The following is a 17,830-nucleotide window of genomic DNA, read 5'->3' as shown; positions in this document are numbered from 1 at the left end:
TACAAGAATATCATGGGGCACCTTGTCAAATGCCTTGCTGAAATCAAGGTAGGCTACATCCACTGCGTTCCCTTCATCTACCAGGCTTGTAATTCTGTCAAAAAACGAGATCAGGTTAGTCTGACATGACTTATTTTTCAGAAATCCATGCTGACTATTGGTGATCACAGCATTACTTTCTAGGTGCTCACAGACTGTTTGCTTAATGATCTGCTCCAGAATCTTCCCTGGTATTGATGTCAGACTGACTGGGCGATAATTATTTGGGTCCCCTCTTTTCCCCTTTTTGAAAATAGGGACAACATTTGCCCTCCTCCAGTCTGCCGGGACTTCGCCTGTTCTCCGGGAATTCTCAAAGATGACTGCCAGTGGTTCTGAGATCACATCTGCCAGTTCTTTTAATACTCTTGGATGCAGTTCATCTGGCCCTGGAGACTTGAATACATCTAAACTAGCCAAGTATTCTTGTACTATCTCCTTAGTTATTCTGGGCTGTGTTTCCTTTGCTGAAATCATTTGCTCCAAATTCTTCAGGTCGGGCATTGTTTTCTTTATCGGAGAAGACTGAGGCAAAGAAGGCACTGAGGAGTTCAGCCCCTTCTGTGTCCCCTGTTTGCATTTCACCATCTTCTCCTCTGAGTGACCCCACTGTTTCAAGAATCTGACATCAAGAATCTGACATCAAGAATCTGACATCAAGAATCTGACATCAAGAATCACAAAACAGAGAAACCAGTAGGAGAACACTTCAATCTCCCAGGACATTCTATACAAGATCTCAAAGTAGCTGTTTTACTACAAAGGAATTTCAGAAATAGACTGGAAAGAGAAGCTGCTGAATTGCAACTCATTACCAAACTCAAAACCATGGAGAGACCTGGTCTGAACAAAGACATTGGATTCTTATCTCATTATACATGACTAAGCCATTTTTCACCTTCTCACCCCTTGCCTTTTCCTGTAAGACCAATTGCAGTCGTTAAGAGTCGTCAACAGGTTCATCTCAGCTATCTGCCAATCTCCCATTCCACCACCCTTCTGAGTAATACCCCTCCCCACCTTCTCACTATATAGAAGGATCTGGCAACTTCTGTTTCAGTGTATCTGAAGAAGTGTGCATGCACACGAAAGCTCATACCAAGAACTAACTTAGTTGGTCTTTAAGGTGCTACTGGAAGGAATTTTTTTATTTTGACTATGGCAGAGCAACACGGCTACCTATCTGTAACTAAAATTGCTATGACGTAGATGAGGGATAGATAACCTGTGGTCCTCCACATGGGTTCATAGATTACTGCAACGTGTCCTCTGAAAACGGTTCGGAAACTTCAGCCAGTGCAGAATTTGGCAGCCAGATTGCTCACTGGGGCAAGATGGTTTGAGCATCTTACACCAACTCTGGCCTGACTGCATTGGCTGCCAATTAGCTTCAGGGCCCAGTTCAAAGTGCTGGTTTTGACCTATAGAGCCTTAAATGGCTCAGGACTACCTCAAAAGCCATCTCTTCCCATATGAACCAATCTGGACCCTGAGATCATCCTCTGAGGCCTTTTTTCATGCGCCTCCTCCACAAGAGGGTGGCAAAACGAGAACAGGGCCTTTTCTGCGGTGGCTCCCTGTTTGTGGAATGCTCTCCCCAGGGAGGCTCACCTGGCACCTTCATCATACACCTTTAGGCACCAGGTGAAAATGTTCCTCTTCTCTTAGGCCTTTGGCTGATCAACATTCTATGTACATTTAAATGTGTTTTTGGCAGGGGAGAGTTATGGTTTGTGTTGTTGTTGTGTATTTGGGGGGGGGGTTGTGCTGTGAACTACCCTGAAATCTGCAGATGAAGGGTGGTATACAAAATTAATAAATAAAATAATAATAATAAATAATACTCTACATTTGCATGCTTCAATTCACTTACTAACAAGCTGGCGGAAAACCACAGTTTGCCGGTTAGGACGTAACAACAAACTAAGGTTTGGGTATGTCCTTTAAATCATATTCAGTCATATTGAAGCAATGGTTTTGTATTACATGTAAACAAGTGCTTTTATATTAAGCAATAGCTTGCTCTACTACAAGAAACTCATATTTGCATAAGTCAGGTGGGAATATTCAAGAGCAGCGATGAGGAACCTGTGGCTATGCAGATGTTGAACAGCAGCTTCCACCAAGCATTCTGAGGTTGGTGGGAGCAAGATTCCAAAACACCTGGAGCATCACAGCTTAGCAACCACTGGTGTAGGTACCATCAGCAGAATGCCACCCAACTCGAGGAACACTTCTGCTTCTCTAGTTGCGCATGTAGTCCAAAATAGGGAGGCCGTTTCTGGATTCAAAATCGCCAAGGAAGGCACAAACCTGTTTTAAGGAGCAATATCTATGATTCAACAAAGTAGCAACTTTCTCTGAGTCAATCACACATTTGAATATATTCTAATTAGCTGAATCACACCTCGGTGTGATACAGATCATTCTCACTCCCCAAATGTGATACACCCTCCTTCAGTGTTTCCAAGGTACGTTAATTTTTTGAGGTGGTAAAATCATCACAGAGTAACTGTGGTGGCCCCCACACTGTAGAATGCTCTCCTCTCCATGGTGCTGGCGGCCTCATCACTGTAGGCATTTACCGTATTTTTTGCACCATAACACTCACTTTTTTTCTCCCAGAAAGTAAGGGAAAATGTCTGTGCGTGTTATGGAGCGAATGCCTACGGGTGGTGGGGGGGATCTGCTGCAGTCGTGAGCAGAGGATCCATGGTTTTCCCTCCTTCCCTCCTCTGTGGTTACAAAGCATGGATCCACATGGATCCTCAGGATTTTTGCATTGGGCTACTCCAAACTCACTGTCAGATCACATGTCTGTGGCCACAGCATGAACCACAAAAATCATATATCCACTATTTCGTTTAGAATATTTTTTTTATTGTTTTCCTCCTCTGAAAACTACGTGCGTGTTATGGTCTGGTGCGTGTTATAGAGCGAAAAATACGGTAGTCGCCAACTCAAGATGTGCCTTTTTGCACAGACTTTTGTGGGTGGAGAATGAGATCAGAATATGCCTCCATTTAGCAGAGGTCAGCAAACATTTTCAGCAGGGGGCCAGTCCACTGTCCCTCAGACCTTGTGGGGGGCCAGACTATATTTTGAAAAAAATAAAGGAGAAGAACGAAATCCAATGCCCCACAAACAACCCATTACACTTAGAGGGTCAGCAAAGGGGGGAAATCAAGGATCATGTTGGAACAAGGATCCTTGCAAGATAGCCATAGCTCAGTGGCAGAACATCTGCTTTGAATGCAGAAAATCCTGCGTTCAATCCTTGGCATCTTCAGGTAGGGGTGGCAAGAACTTCCTTCTGCAATTATGCAGAGGTGCTGCTGGCAGTTAGTGCAAATATAATAATATTTTTTTTATTTATACCCCGCCCTTCCCGGTTCAAAAACCGGGCTCAGGGCTGCTAACAACAAATTTAAAACACTTTAAAACGCTTAATTATAAAAGCAGCATAAAATACAGTAAAATACAGAGGCAGATGGACCAATGACCTGACTCAACATAAGGCAGCTTCCTGTTCTACTAAAATTCTGGAAGAAGTAACATGCCCTCTGGAAACCCACCACACCCTCCAACACGCCGAGGTGAAAAATCAGGATGCCATCTTACAGGACCATGCTCCCACATGAGTCATGTGACCTGTGCAAGAGTGCTTCTCTGAAAGAAGCACCTTTTTTGAGACGAGATTGCAGAAACCAAAATGGCTACCGTACTCTCATGTGAAAAAAAAAAGAATGTCCCAGTTTTCCCGGGACAGTTGAGGGGTATGAACCCACCACCTGTCTGTTTCAGTCCCACACATGAAACATGGGGGTAGCAAAACTGATCTACTTTACAGATTTGTGGTAAGCTGTTCTGAGACAACCCATGAATGCACCTGAAGCTCATTGAGCATTTATAATGTACTGAGTACATGCCATGTTATCATGATTATCATCAGGGTTTGGATCAGGGACTGGTATTATCGGGCACCTGCCAAGGCCCACGCCTTGGCAGGAGACCCGCTGCCAACCTCCAGAGGCTCCTGGCTCTTCCGTCCAACTCCTTGCTGTTCCTGTCTGTTCACCTTCCCCCTGGGGGTGTGGGAACAGTGAGAAGACTGAGGGGGAAGAGGAGTTATCTCAGAACACCTTGCACTTTCGGGGGCCAGATTTAGAGGGTGATTGGGCCAGATCCGGCCCCCAGGCCTTAGTTTGCCTACCCATGATTTAGTGTGTGTGTGTGTGTGTGTGTGTGTGTGTGTGTGTGGCTCCAATACTTTGGCCACCTCATGAGAAGAGAAGACTCCCTGGAAAAGACCCTGATGCTGGGAAAGATGGAGGGCACAAGGAGAAGGGGACGACAGAGGACGAGATGGTTGGATAGTGTTCATGAAGCTACCAGCATGAGTTTGACGAAACTGCGGGAGGCAGGGGAAGACAGGAGTGTCTGGTGTGCTCTGGTCCAGGGGGTCACGAAGAGTCGGACACGACTAAACGACTAAACAACAACAAATCACATGCATGTAAAGACAGGCTCCAGCAGATTGAGCAAATGAGACCAACAGTGCAAGAAGGTGGTTTCTGTATCGGCTGTAGAGGGAAGTGATGGGCAGATGGGGCTTGGCAACCTGGGAAGGTAGCCCATCTAGAAAGCAAACTCTGATCCTAAACCTCTACTGCCTTGCGGGATATCTTTGGGGAGAGAAAGGCTAAGGAGTAAGCCCTACACAAATTCAGAGCGGAGTGCCAGAGATTGTTGGATAGTGCCTTGGATGCCTCCTTCCGGCAACTCCTTCAGCCAAGTTGGTGCCAAATGTCTTGCTCTGCTTTCCTTTGGTCCACATCACCAAGGCCAAGAGGGGGGTCTTGTTGTCTGGGCAGCCCAGGGCTGCCATACACACTGCCTGGGCGTGCGCCCCAAGGAGGCCACTTTGGTGCTGCTAGCGCAGCAATGTGACTTCAACCCCAGAGGCACACTCTATCGTCTCTTGAGACAAACAGATGCCAATATGCATCATATACAGTAATGTGTCTTGCAACCACATGGTGAATGAAGGGCAATAAATGCCAATCAATCAATGCTTCCCTTTCTGCTGAAGTTTGGTATCTACAGTAACTTCCACTCTCAAATTGATTTCCTAGTGCTTTAAATGCCAGGTCTCACCACATGAGAATATCAGGAAAAGGGCCAGCGATGTTGCCCTTTCTATACATGGATGGAGACCCCTTTGTGTGGATAATGCATGGAAAGAGTTGTAGGTGTTTGGGGATCTGCTTTCTGAAATGAAGAAAAACTCACATTCTAGTAATACTGACATGAAACTAAATCAGAGCACTAGGGAAGGTTATGCTTTTTAATGTCCATAACTAGCAGAAGTCCTTCTGTTGATTCTGACAATTGTGGAGCAAAAGTACTGGCATGGACGGTTCAAAAATACCCCTTTTTCCTCCATGGCAAGCGCTGAGTAGTTGATCTAAGGACAGGCAAAACCAAACTACAATTCCCAGGAAGGAATATGTCAATGATCTCATGCAGGGGCATCTCATGCCTGGGGGGGTGACAAAAAAAAATCACACCGGGTACCAGCTGACCTTGCTACACCTCTGGTCACATGCAAAGTACCATCAGAATCAATGCACCTTCAAGTCCAAGCTTGGCAAGTGGTTCTGGACAAGCTTTATTCTGAAAGCTCTCCAAGAAAGCTTGTAAACACTGGGCTAATTCTGAATTTGATAGAGGGGGATTCACACATGACTAATCCTAGGTTGGCATCAACTGTTGAAGTGATTGTATAAATTGTGACATCTCACAGACCCCAGAGTTTGAGAGCGCTTCCAGACCAGCTATTTTCAGGTGAGATTCAATCACATGCCAGCAAATTCAGGTTGCACAATTGTAGTTGATTGGGAGGTCTTGCAAAATAAACTTGCCCCCTCCCCAATAAAGACTTTTTGTGATTAGATAGGGTGGAGGGGGAACGGGAAAGACATCATGGGTTAATATCCTCATCTTCTAACTTCCCCGCAAACAGATCAGAATGAATGCTCATTGTCAACATTGTCTAATCTCCCCCAGCAGAAAAGAAAAGAAAAGAAAAGAAAAGAGAAAAGAAAAGAAAAGAAAAGAAAAGAAAAGAAAAGAAAAGAAAAGAAAAGAAAAGAAAAGAAAATCAGGATGGATGCTCTATAAACAGGTCCCCAGGAAACAGCCTTAATTGTTGCCAGAACTACACATTTATTTATCATGCTGGGACCTAACAGGACCAGGACATTGTGAATGGAAACCTGCTTTAAGCTTTGGAAAAGTTTTGAGGGGGTAACCAAAGCAACGGCTTGAGAAAGTGGGCTGTGTGCCAGAGGATTATATTGGATCCACCTGTTAGGCTCAGAGAAATGCCATTATTGGAGTCTGCGATAAATCTCCTTTCTCCGTCCTCTAGTATCATTTCGGTGAGTCACTTTTTTTATTTTCGTAAAGGACATTTCATGCTATTGGTCCTTGGAGGACCAGTTTGACACAACAACAAACAATTAAAAGGGGGAGAAAAAGGAGCTGCGCACCTCAGGGGGGCAGAATCAGAAGCCCTCAAAAGAACATACAAGCAATAAAATGTCTCGGTGTCCTAAAATCAGAAGAGTTTGCAGAAGTTCAGTAATCTTGGGAGATGTTACCAAGAAGCAAGACAAGTGGTGATGAAGGAGCCAAGAAGATTTCACTGAGCTGCAAAGCTGTGAAATGTCCCAACAAATCATCTAACTCAACACCAGTGTTCTTGGACAGCACAATCCCGAGTTTCTCACACTTTTTGCACTTGGCCTCCCTTCTATATTTATATACACACACATAAGTATTATTTATTTTAGCCTGCATTCTCATATACTATACATATAAATAGATATCTGGAATATGAGCATTATTAGGCTACTTCCACATGACAGAGAGAAGAGGGGAGCGAACCTTTTCCATCCCAAGGGCCGCATTGCTTCTTGGCCAGCCTTCTCAGGGCCCCATGTCATTAGCGGGAGGGGCCAGGTGCAAAAATTGGGCGTGGCAAGTGGCTAAAGGGAGTGGAGCAGCAGATGGGACAGAACTCAGCCATGCAAGGTCCCATTGGCCCTATACAGTTGAAGCCGGATCGTACCATAGCCATGATTTCCCCCAAAGTATCCTGGGAACTGTAGTTCATTAAGGGCACTGAGAGGAAGATTCCCTCCATTCCCTACAAAGAGCTACAATTCCCAGGGTGCCTGCCCTCCAACATTCGGCTGATCCAAATTGGGACGCTCATCATAGATCGATTGATAGATTGATCGATCGATATAGATTTTCAGTTTTATACATTTCAATAATTTTACAGTCATTTTAACATTTCAGAACTTGGCTTTCCTCCCCCTCTTTCTGCAGTTCCTTAAATTTATTTTTAATATTTTTCTGCACATCCAAATTAACTTAATTTGCTCATTTATTCATGTACTTTAAATATATACTCTTATAAAACTGCAGGTTATTACAGTAATCCTGCCAATGTTCTTATGTGTTTACAGTTTGCTTGAAAATATTCAACAAACTATTTCCATTCTTTTATAGAAAGTTTGTTATCTTGATTTCTTATTTTTCCGGCAAGTTTCGCCATTTCTGCATATTCCACAAGTTTTTGTATCCACTCCTCTTTAGCTGGGACGACTTCTTCTTTCCATTTTTGGGCAAGTATCATTTGTGCCAGGGCACAAATTTTTTTGGTACTGAGCTCTCGCGGGAGCCAACTGACTAATGCCAGACCAAAAAACGAGACCTTCCGGGATCCAATCAGAAGCCAAAATCGAGATGGTTTAGCAGCATGAGAGTGCTTTAACAGTCAATTCCTTTTCCTGGAGAACTATGGGAATAGTAGCTCTGTGAGGGGAAAGGGGGCATCTTAACAGTTTGTGAACTGAAAGCAACAACAGTGAATGCAATTTTCTGGGTTGATCTCCCTTCCAGACATGGGAGGAATAAACAATCACCAGTGATTTCTGCTCCCATTTCCAGTAGAATTTCAACATCCCTACCTTACACCAACCAAAACTCTAAAGTAGAGTTGAGGAAACTTTGATGTCCTGAGGGCCACAACCTTCTGGGGGCCAAGTTGGCAAAGAAACAAACACGACTCCTGCCTTTGTCCAAGCAAGCTATCGCCTGGCTGTGCAAAAGCCAGAGGTTTATAACTCCTATATCCACCCGCTGCCACCATTTCTTCATCCAGACTTACAAGAGGCAAGGATGAGCTCCAGCCAGGAAATTCTAAAGAAATTCTCACGTTCCCTGAGAATGAGGCAGAAAAACCTCAGCCAACAACTCCTGAGGCACCGGAGGGAAGATTTTGGGACAGCACCAGTCAGAAGATCCCATTTTCCAGCTCCTATTAACGCATGTCCCTCAGCCTCGATTAGTCATGTATCAAGTCTCATCTTCATAGGTGTTTGGGAAGTCCCCTCACGACGACGCTGGTATTTATGAGAGGGAGGAAATGAATGAGTCTACCAGGCTTGCCAGCCTTTTTTCATAGAGACATCCTCCTTCACATGGAATGTGCCTCTGTTTTCCAGATGCTGGCGTACAGGACACCTATTATGCTGGTACTGTACCTGAGCAGCAAGCAAACTTGCTCAGAATCCGTTTTTTTTTTTTTTTTTTGCATTGCAATTCAAATTATTGTGAAAACAGTTTAGTCATGCGGGCAGAGGCGTCCTTTGATGCAACCAGGGAGTTGGCATGCCAGGTTCCCAGCCAGAGGGCACAGCAAAGGGCTGGTGCTTGGAGGAAAGGGACGGTGAGTCAGTCTGAGGCAGAATCTGGATCCAGAAAGATGTCCCCCCCCCCCCGGCGCGCGGTTACTGGGCCAAAAGAGGGACAGCCAAGAAGCAACCCATGAAGTTGTGTGGCCCAGGCCAACGGCAGGCCTAGCTCTAGACAACCATCAGGACATCATTTGGCGGGAGATGGAAAAAGTGGCCTCCTTAGGCTGACTTTTCCACTGTGCAGCCTTATCTGGCCAGGTGTTCAGACCAGTGTGCACATGTGATAGAGCCAAGTAAAGGTAAAGGACCCCTGACAGTTAAGTCCAGTCGCGAATGACTCTGGGGTTGCGGCGCTCATCTCGCTTTACTGACTGAGGGAGCCGGCATACATGTGGCCAGCATGACTAAGCCGTTTCTGACAAACCAGAGCAGCACACGGAAATGCCATTTACCTATTTATCTACTTGCACTTTGAATCATAGAATCATAGAATCATAGAGTTGGAAGAGACCACAAGGGCCATCGAGTCGTACCCCCTGCCAAGCAGGAAACACCATCAGAGCACTCCTGACATATGGTTGTCAAGCCTCTGCTTAAAGACCTCCAAAGTAGGAGACTCCACCACACTCCTTGGCAGCAAATTCCACTGTCGAACAGCTCTTACTGTCAGGAAGTTCTTCCTAATGTTTAGGTGGAATCTTCTTTCTTGTAGTTTGGATCCATTGCTCCGTGTCCGCTTCTCTGGAGCAGCAGAAAACAACCTTTCTCCCTCCTCTATGTGACATCCTTTTATGTGACATCACTTTGATGTGCTTTCGAACTGCTAGGTTGGCAGGAGCAGGGACGGAGCAACGGGAGCGCACCCCGTCGTGGGGATTCAAACCACCGACAAGCCCAAGGCTCAGTAGTTTACAACACAGCGCCACCTGCGTCCCTGTCGATAGAGCCGGGGGGACAGAAATAAATATGCTACACATTTAAACTGCTTTGCCTGACCATTGCTTCCCCCAGAAGAACCCTGGAACAGGAAAGATGGGAACAGTGCAGTGGTAGAGCTTTCCATGCAGCAGTTTCAATACCTGGCATCTCCAGGTAGGTCTTGCAAGGGCGTAGGAAGGGGGTAAGGAGGTGCGGCCTGCCCCATGCGTCATCCCTGAGGGGGTGACAAAATGCCACACCACGGGGGGTGGCACTTACCGTGGGGCCTGGCCGGCAGCACGCCTGAGCCACGCATCTCTCCTGGGAGTGACATGGTGGCTCGTGGACCCACGCTGCCTGAAATGGCAGCATGGGACTCGCATCCGCCAGGCGGACTCTGTGCATGGATTGCCCTGCTGCCCCCGCTCTGGGTGCCAGAGCAGCTAGCTACACCTCTGAGGTCTGGGTGAGACCCCTGTCTTAAATCCTAGAACCATAGAATTGTAGGTGTTGGAAGGCACCCTGAAGCTGACCTAGTCTGACCCCCTGTAATGCAGGAATACGCAGTTGTCCCATGCAGAGATCGAACCTGCAACCTTGGCGTTATCAGCACCACGCTCTAACCAACTGAGCTATCCAGGTGAGAGCTACTGCCAGTCAGTGCAGACAACGGACCAATGGTCTGAGCCAGTATAATCTAGCTTCCTATATTCTTGCCATGAATGTTTGTTATGTCCTGGAGAGCAGCTGCCAGTCTGTGTAGACGATACCAAGGTAAATGGACCCAAGGGTCTGACTCAGTATAACGCGTCCTCGTGTGCTGATGGGAAAGGGCCATAGCTCAGTGGCAGAACATCTGATTGGAGTAAACCTGGAACGAATGAGGAAACCACCTGCCAAAATGCGTTCTGCAGACCAGCCCCACTTCTTCAATTGTAAGGAAGAGAGAATCCAGGTTTGGCAGCCTCTCCTTGCAAACAGAACTCCAACGCTTCAGCTGTTCCGCTTCAGGAATGTTTAATTAAACTGGAAAACCCACAGCTATCAGGAGATGAAAACAATTAATTCTGATCTCCCTCTCTCTGCTAAGTGGGATAAGAAAGAGGCTTCCCAACTGTCTCAACAGCTTGGTTTTTTAAAAATGTTGTAGTCAGTACAATGCACCTGGAGCCAACAAGCCTAAAGGGTCACACCTGTGTGTGTCTTTGAGCAACAACAGGGCCTGGAAGAAGGAGGCTTTTGGCTTGCATATCTCACCTGGGTATCTGACCTCATCCTACGCTCAAGGAGGCTTATAAGAGCGGTGGTTGCATACAGTTTCTGGGCCATCTTCAAAGGCAGCCCCATGCATAATTCATTGCAGCAACCTAACTTAGGTTAACAGAGCATAGACAACAGAAGTTAGGCTGTCCCTACCCAGGTATAGGTGTAGCCGGGTCACCCGCCGAAGCTGATATAACCTCCCCACAAACTTTATGCAAACAAAACGGAAAGAATGCTCAGCAAGCAGGCCATCTGGATCTGACCTTTCTTCACTCATCCAGCAGCCCCCAAACCTCAGTTGTATCCCCTCCTTGCAAAATCTGCAGTTCAGATTGTAAAAGCTCCTGGAGAGCAAGGACACGCCTCTCTCTTTTTCTTTTCTTTTCTTGCCTGTTCTTCTAAAATGCCATGTTTACTGATGGAAGGACAGACAGATAAGTGGAACCAACTCTCAGTCTCACTTGCCTGTCTTTAAGGATACTGGTGACCTACCTCACAGGGTCTTTTTAAGGATGAGCAAGATTGTTGATTGCAAAATATCTTGTACATCAAAAGTGAAATGTGAGCAGTTAACAGCAATACCTTCTCCGCCTCCGGAGCTCCTGACCACGTGATTTGTACTTCCCAAGAATGGCTCTTTATTTTCCCAAGAGCTGGGCAACCATCCAATGTTGCAGTCTTCCTTTCCTTGTTCTCATGAGGAAGCAACTTCAAACGCCTTCCCATGCAACACCCATAAGCCAGCAAGCCAGAAATCACTGGTGCCACCAGCCAAATTTCCAGCTGTGCCTCAGCACTCCTGCCTAGCTTGTTGCCAAATTACCAGAGTTCACACTCCAGGTGGCTAGAAAAGTAGGCAAACCCAGGAAAGAAAGCATTAACAGTAGCATCAACTGACATAAATATTCTTCGTTCTCTGTCTTCATTCATCCACCTAACTTTCCACATCTCTTCCCTTCCATTCACTCCTCTGTGCCCCCGGAAACACAAAGTCACAAGCTCCATTTAACACCTGGTCCTGCTGTTGTAGCACTTTACCTTCTGTGGATATTACAGTGGTGCCCCGCAAGACCAAACTACTTCTTTCATCCAAACTACAAGAAAGAAGATTCCACCTAAACATTAGGAAGAACTTCCTGACAGTAAGAGCTGTTCGACATTGGAATTTGCTGCCAAGGAGTGTGGTGGAGTCTCCTCCTTTGGAGGTCTTTAAGCAGAGGCTTGACAACCATATGTCAGGAGTGCTCTGATGGTGTTTCCTGCTTGGCAGGGGGTACGACTCGATGGCCCTTGTGGTCTCTTCCAACTCTATGATTCTATGATTCTATGATTCTAAGACGAATGCCTTGCAAGACGGAAAACCCGCTAGACGAAAGGGTTTTCCGTTTTTGAGCTGCTTCGCAAGACGATTTTCCCTATGGGCTTGCTTTGCAAGACGAAAACGTCTTGCGAGTGTTCTGATTTTTTTTTTTGCTCCCCCCCCCTCTTTTTCTAAGCCACTAAGCCGCTAATAGCCTTTTAGCCGCTAATCCGCTAAGCCTTTAATAGCCGTTAAGCCTTTAATATCCGCTAAACCGCTAATAGCGCTAATCCGCTAATAGGGTTGCTTCGCAAGACGAAAAAACCGCTAGACGAAGAGACTCGCGGAACGGATTAATTTTGTCTTGCGAGGCACCACTGTATATTTAAACATGCACAAACATTCATGTCGTGCACATCGGGGTTTTCTGTGTTTAATTTCTGCCACATGTACCGTATTTTTCGCCCTATAGGATGCTCCGTCCCATAAGGCGCACCTAGTTTTTTGGGGGGGAAATAAAGGGGGGAAATTATTTTTTTCCCCAGGCGTGGGGTTGGGGCGGGGGAAGCCCGAGCTTCCCCCGACCCCAGCCCCCAGAACAGGCAACTCTCCGCAAGCCTAATTGGCTAGGACTGTGGTCACATCATTAAAGGCATTCATTTATCTTCTCTCTCTCTCTCTCTCTCTCTCTCTCTCTCTCTCTCTCACACACACACACACACACACACACAGACACTATAGAGTAGTTTTGCAAGAGTCTCTAAAATGTCTCCTTTTTTTTCTTAAAGGCTAAATATGCAGGTGACAATCTTTTTTCTCTTTTTTAAAGTGAGCAGCTGGCATGATACATGCACTTTTTTTATATCTAAGCAGAGCTGTTTGAAGAATTATTTATTTATATTCCCACCTCACAACTTTGCATCTTGCTAATGTGCTTACCATCTCTCTTGTCTTTTTGCTTTCTCTCGCCTGCCTGTTCTTTCCATTTGACTATATTGATTATTTGGGCCTGTTCACAAGTATCACAGAAGCTCAGCGGGCGACGTAGCCTAAGCCAGAGCCGCAAAAACGGGTGGCTGCCACACTTTTAAAGAAAAGCGGCAGGTGCTTCCTTCTGAAGTCCAAGATCCCAATGCAGACTAGAGGAGGGAAGTTCAAGGTTTTCCACCTTTTGAAACAGAATGGAAGGCCGATAGCTGTCTCAACCATTATGCTCACCCTAAATCTGAAGCATACGGCTTCCCCCAATAGGGCCGTCTTTATCCAGGGGTGCAAGGGGTGCAGGGCACCCTGGCGCCAATTTCGGGGGGGCGCAAATGTATTATGGGGGCGCCAAATGTATACCTACTGCATTCTGGTCCCTCTCGACTGGCGGCAGTCAAAAGCAATGGAGCTAAAGTCCCTGTCCCTTCCTCCGTCGCTCTGTTACTCCATAGCATCAAATATTCCCGACGAGTCAGGAAACAAAAGCAGTTATTTCCGCTGCGTCTCCTCCCCCCAAAAAGCTCAACAACTTTGGCTTCCCCTTCCCCACCCCTTTGGGGGTGGCTAAACTAAATTTTGGGGCACTGGGTGGATCTTTGCACCCCAGGGGCGCATATGCTAAAGACAGCCCTGTCCCCCAAAGAACCCCGTGGTCACTTAGAATAACGGAATCCTGCAGAGTTGGGAAGGATCTCAAGAGTCACTTAGTCCAATCCAGGGATCACAGATAAAGAATCCCTGACAGATATTCCTGCCCTGCAGGGGGTTAGACTAGAGGACCGTCGGTGTCCCTACCAACTCTGCAATTCTATGACCACCCAACCTCTGCTTTAAAAAGTCCAACAGAAGTGGAGAAATGTAAATATTTTCCCCCTTCTCTCGCATTATGAAAACTTCAGTTTGTTCCGTGAAATTGATTGGCAACAAGCTCTTCTTTACACCTTCTGTATTTCACCCTCTGCTGTATGCAATGACCTCTGTTAATAACATGTCTAATTGCCAGGGTGTTGGAGTTTTTTGTTGTTGCAGTTGTTGCTACCCTGCCAGTATTAGAGCCTCAAGCTGTCTTGTCCGAGCACAATAGATTCTGCCCTGGAAGACGGTTCTCATGCAGCGATGCCAGGATTAGTATTATCTGTGCATTAATATCTCGCTGCAGAGCTGAAACAGCTGGGAGCTAAAGAGAAAACCTTCTGGTGTCAAAAATAGTGCCCAGCCTTTAGAGAACCCTTTGCTTAAGCTGCCGGGGCTTACTTCTCAGTTCATAAAATAATAGTTGCCCATTCAGAAGACAATCAGTTAATGCCTTGGGCTTTGGGGCACAGAGACGGAATGACCTCTCTCGCCACTTTGTCGGAAGCCATTCAATGGAGACGCTGGTGCTTCTTCGCTCATGTGAGCAGACAGCGACTCCGTGTGGCACAACTGAGCACAATCACAATTGTGCGTCCGAAGCGCCTCACTCCTTTCTCATCTCAAGTAGGAGCATGAAAACCATAGCCAATATTTTAGGGAGCTCCACACAGAAGAGCATTTTCTTGCCAGAGGCCTCAGTGAAGAGAGCATCATTCCAAGGTCAATTATATTCAATGAATCAACCTGCATGGAAATGAGATTTTCAAGGGAGGATTTTTATAATCTGATTTAAACCCAAATAAGTAATCTCTCCTGGCCATGACTTTGAAAGGACTGCCATTTCCCTGCTGGCAACCAAAAGTATAGACACACACAAAATATCTAATTACTACTTTTTTTTTTATGAAACCCTTAGAGATTAGACCCTAAAAAGCCATAGCTGCATAGGAGGCAAGACATTATTCTCAAAGGTCCAGGAGATGTATACCTGGGAACACATGTAATATTGATTTTTTGTTTATGACAGCAGAGAAAGGGCAATATCCAAGTAACTTTCTTCATCAGCGCAAGGATTTTAACCTGCACAACAGAACTACCCTCCTCTCCTTTCCCAAATCTGCTCTGGGTTCTTGCGGAGAACCTAAAGAACAGGTTTAGCATGGAGCCCAGGGGAGGAAGTTCTCTTATAGTACAAATGGAAATCCTTGCACTGATGGAATGAGTAAGATTCTGCCCAAAAACTAATTATGAGCAACACTGCCAAAGTCTCAAGTTTGTATCCAACAGCAGTGTTGCACCAGCAGATGCCCTACAATTTGGTTTTTGACAATCTCTTCTACCCAATGTAGCCCCAAAAAGTTTCTCCTGAGCGTTGGGGGAATGGAATACAGCAAAGAAGGCTACAATTAGTAGGGGGAATTATTGAAACTGGGGGACTGAGGAAACACTCCACAAGGGAGGGTGTTTGAAAAGAGGTGAGGAGCTGCCAGCTCTGCGGGCAAGAGGTGACACACACCTGAGTCCCACAGGGGTGCCAGAGAAAGAAAGAAAGAAAGAAAGAAAGAAAGAAAGGAAGGAAGGAAGGAAGGAAGGAAGGAAGGAAGGAAGGAAGGAAGGAGGGAGGAACTCAAAAAGGCATCCATCTGGATAATCATCATCATCATCAGGGCGGCTTCCAACAAAATATTAAAAACACAATAAAACATCAGTAATTACAGTAAAAATTCCCTAAACAGTCAATAGGAGATGTAGTCCAAAGCATATGGAAGGCACCAGTTGGGCAAGACTGCTGTCGATCTACGCAGCAACATCATGACACTGGTTTCTTATCAGCTTGTTTCCAAATCATTCCAAGCACTGAAAAGCACAATCTATTCCAACCTTCAAGAACAGGGTAGTTAGATGAAGTTAGGCTATGTTTTCCTCCCAATATGGATCACTTTGCACTTAGGTTAGATCTCATCTGAGACCCACTAACTCACTTAGGACACATTTTAGAGCTATTTATGAACCTGATTCGCATTTTGCCATCCTAGTTTTTATATCACGATCCTGTTTGATAATCTATTCCCTTGTCTCCAATGCTGATAATGCTGGAACGCAAATCTTGAATTCCCTGCTATATAAACGTATATTATTCCCAGCCTTTGCTTCAATTGAGCCAGCTCTTAAACTTCCAGCCTGACCTTTTAACTTACGACTGCCCTGAAATATTGTGCAAAATGTGCAAGAGACTTGTTTTCCGTCGTGTTTTGGGAAAGAAAAAGCAAAATCCTTGTATCCAGGTACCATTAGATCACCTCTTTTTAAAAAAAAAACAACCCTGAAGCTGAAATATTAAATGTTACTCATGCTAGATGTATTTTTAGACTCTGTTGATATTTCCAAAATTAAATGAATTGACGTCTCCACTTTCTCTGCTTTGGCGCCATCTCTTAAGCAAACTCTTAATAGAAAAGGCGAGGGTGGGAGGGAGCACTCTGCAAACCATTAAGGAATTGCAAGGCTTCGTTTCAGCAATGTTTCGGAAAGAGGAATTGCAGCAGCAGCAAGGAAACCATTAAATGACCTTGTACTGTGTATTGGCCAGGTCAAGATCCCATTATGAAGAAGGGAAAGAGAAGGATGAGTCCAACAAAATTCGAGACAATTGTGTATTTTATTCTTGCTTGTAAGCAGCAAGGAAATACAGGGTTCCATCTTCAATTGCAAGTAGATGGTGTCTCGTTTTTTGGGGTTGACCCTGCCTTGGGGAACAAAAGTATGTTCATAGAATCAGAGTTGAAAGGGACACCCCAACAACTAGTCAAACAACCTACAATGCAAGAATCTCAACTAAAGCATCCATAACAGATGGCTATCTGCTCAAATCCCCTATGATTTAGCCAAGGCTGGGGAATCTATCACCCTCCAGATGTTGCCCATCATTATTCCTGAGCGTTAGGAAAACATTATGAAAATGGTTTATAGGTGGTACATGACCCCAGTCAAGCGGGCAAAAATTTATCACTTGCCCGATAACAAGTGTTGGAAATGTAAAGAGACTGAAGGTACCTTCTATCACCTTTGGTGGACATGCCCGAAGATTAAGGCTTTCTGGGAAATGATTTATAATGAAATGAAAAAGGTACTTAAATGTACTTTCCCTAAAAAACCAGAGGCCTTTCTCTTGGGCATTGTCGGCCAATTGGTGTCAAAGAGGGATAGAACTTTCTTTATGTATGCTACAACAGCAGCAAGAATACTTATCGCAAAGTATTGGAAGACACAAGATCTACCTACTCTGGAAGAATGGCAGATGAAAGTGATGGACTATATGACATTGGCCGAGATAACAGGCAGAATCCGTGATCAAGGAAAAGAGACGGCGGAAGAAGAATGGAGAAAATTTAAGAGATACCTGAAGGACTATTATAAACTTGATGAATGTTAGAATGTTGAGGTTTGCAGGAAAAAAAGGGATACAGTGACATAAGAACAGACTATAGAAAAGATTAAGATGACAGAGGTTGGAAAGGAATATTTAGAAGTTGCTAAAAAATTATGGACATTGGAATGCAGAAAGGGGGGGTATGGGGGAGTCCCGGAAAAGAGGTTTATGAAAAAATGTTATGAAATTATACGTGTTTGTATGTCTTTTTAGGTGTTTGTTTGTCTTTAAAAAATTTTGTAAAACCAATAAAAATTTTATAAAAAAAAA

The sequence above is a fragment of the Podarcis bocagei genome (assembly GCF_964188305.1).
Source record: "Podarcis bocagei genome assembly, chromosome: 9".
Taxonomy (NCBI): Eukaryota; Metazoa; Chordata; class Lepidosauria; order Squamata; family Lacertidae; genus Podarcis; species Podarcis bocagei.
Note: the sequence above shows the minus strand (reverse complement) of the source record.